Source organism: Drosophila biarmipes, unplaced genomic scaffold (genome assembly GCF_025231255.1).
Source record: "Drosophila biarmipes strain raj3 unplaced genomic scaffold, RU_DBia_V1.1 ptg000005l, whole genome shotgun sequence".
Taxonomy (NCBI): domain Eukaryota; kingdom Metazoa; phylum Arthropoda; class Insecta; order Diptera; family Drosophilidae; genus Drosophila; species Drosophila biarmipes.
In genome coordinates, this window is record NW_026114527.1 from 3,522,486 (window position 1) to 3,525,367 (window position 2,882).

Below are 2,882 nucleotides of genomic sequence, written 5' to 3' on the forward strand. Positions count from 1 at the left end.
ACTTCGGTGTTCTTCACCATATAACCTCCTAAGCTTGGAAATAACATTTTTTAATTCGTTTTAATTTCGAATTAAATTTGATCAAGGGTATACAAACTTCGGCTTGCCTAAGTTTACTTCCTTTCTTGTTTCTCTAACCGCTCCTCTGTTAGTTATAATTTTATTTGTTAGAAGTTATAATTTTATTCATATTATTTTCTCATTTACCGATCCTTCCTATGACTGCTATATGATATAGTCGTCCGATTTTGATAAAATTTAATTCAAAATTCAGAACTAATTAGAAAATGTTATTTTCAAGCGTTGGAGGTTGTATGTTAAAAAAAAGACAGAGATATAATTTTGTCATATTATTTTTTAATTATTATTAATTGATCTTCCGATTTTGATCAAATTTAATTCGAAATTCAGAACAAATTTAAGAATGTTATTTACAAGCTTAAAAGGTTAAATGTTAAAAACTCAAAATATAATTATAATTTTATGTTTTCCGACAAATTTGCCGATCGTTCCTGTGGAAGCCATATGATATAGTCGTGCGATTTTGATAAAACTTAATTCGAAATTCAGAACCAAATTAAAAATTTTATTTCCAAGCCTAGGAGGTTATATGTTAAAAACACAGAAGATATACATTTTCCATATTATTTTACCACGATAAAATGTAAATCAAAATGCAAAACTAATTAAAAAATGTTATTTCCAAGCGTATAAGGTTACATGTTAAAAAGCCTCAAAAAATATATTTAAAAAATGTTGTTTCCTAAATTTCTATGAGACTTATATACTAATATCCGTTTATATACTATCTGCAATAGAAAAATGACTTTTGGGAATGTTTCAGCACCATAGCTTTAAGACTGAGAGACTACTTTGCATAGAAACGGACGGAAAGACGGTCGGACAGACGGACATGGCTAGATCGACTTGTCTATTGATGCTGATCAAGAATATATATACTTATGGTGTCGGAAACGTCTCGTTTACTGCGTTGCAAACTTCTAACTCAAATCAATATAAAGTATAAAATATGATCTTTTTCGAAAGTTAGTATAACATTTTTGATTTAGCAAAAACTTAAGAACATTACAAAAGAAGATATTAACTTAAATTACTTATGGGGGTACATTCAAGTCATTCACTAGCTCGGAAAGTATCGTATTCTACTTTTAAGTCAGATTTTAGGTTAAATCAAATAAATACTTTTTCATAAATGCCCACACAAGTCAGCACTCATCTGTACGGGAATTTTAAATTGAGAACAATAAATATTTGGAAGCAAATCTCAACGCTTCTTAATATATTAGGCAACTCGTAAAATTATTTTAATATTCGTAAAATATTCCGGATAGGTACACGAAGATGATGAAATTGTATATATGTGTATACTTTAACTTCAATATTCCCGAAGGCATGGAAAAGTGTCCGTGTCCTTGCTATCTGTAAACATAACATCATTTTGTTAAAATAGAAAAATTTTGTTTTCGTATGCGTTCTATACTTTAAATGTTTAAAAATGTATTATATAATTTTGTAAATAGTATTTGTTAATCATACCTTCTTAGAACATTTGAAAAAGCTGTGCTTGATAACTCAATACTTTGATAACACTATGTAAGTTTATAATTCAGTTAATAAATAAAGGCATGTGTTTAAAAATATGTTTTAGGTTGATTTGAGTTCATGCTAACCATTTCCTACATTTAAGAAAATCTTTCTGTATTTAAAAAATACTTTCTTAATTTAAACAAAATTTCCTTGGCTTCAGAAATAACTTTCTTGTATTTAAAAAAAAACTTTAATCGCCATTTTCTAAAATATACGGTAAAACTTGTTTCGAGTGTTAGGTTGCTCAGGCCGCCCGTTCTACGGCCACCTCCTGGGGCGGGACCAAGGCTCGGTCGTGTACCTTGGTGTGGGTAGGTACGCCAGATGCTACCACAGCTGCTGCTCCTCGTCGGCCCTCCGCCACTGGACTTGCCACCCCCGATCTCCTCCATCTCTATGAGTCGCCGCTCCTCACTCCTTCGTTGCGCCTCTAACTTTAGGAGGAATTCCAACGTGGCCGCCTCTACGACCTTGACTTGGCTACGGGGAGTCCGCTGATCTAGGGGCGGCTCCTTGCTGGCCCACTCGACCCGTGCCGCGGAGACGTCATTTCCTAAACTCCAGCCTTGGATCCTCGACCTTGCACTTATGTTGTTGCCTTGAATAGCCCTTGGAGAATTCCTCGAGTTTTGTCCGTAGTATCCTGACAATCCTTTGAGGTATTCTTGGACTCTTTTCATAGTATCCTTTAAAAATACTTGAGGTTATGCTTGGGCTTTTTCCTCAGTATGCTTGGAGTTATCCTTGGGCACTTTTCTCATTATCCCTTAAGCATCCTTGATGTTATCCCTCTATAGACATTTTTTAAAGAAATAAAGAAAAATTCTTCAAAAAACAAAGTTCACATTTTTATACATTTTAGAAATTTATTTCAAATAAGTTTGTATACCCTTGCAGTTATAAGAAATAATCAACGTAGTAACACCATGTGAAATTTTTAAGAATTGTTGGTGGCTTCATTGATACTAAAAAAAATTATTTCATTTTCTCTCTTACACCTATATGTTGGAGTCGTCCGATTTTTATTAATTTTAATTCCAAATTCTTAAAAATATAAAAAATTATATCCAATATTGTGAGATAATATGTCAAATAGCCCCAAAGCTATAATTTGTTTCAATTTTCCGATCGTTCCTATGACAGCTATATGGTCTAGTCGTCCGATTTTGATCAAATTCAATTCAAAATTCAGAACTAATTAAATATCTTATTTCTAAGCTTAGGAGGTTATGTGTCAAAATTCGTTTCATATTATTTTCCCACCAATTTTCCGA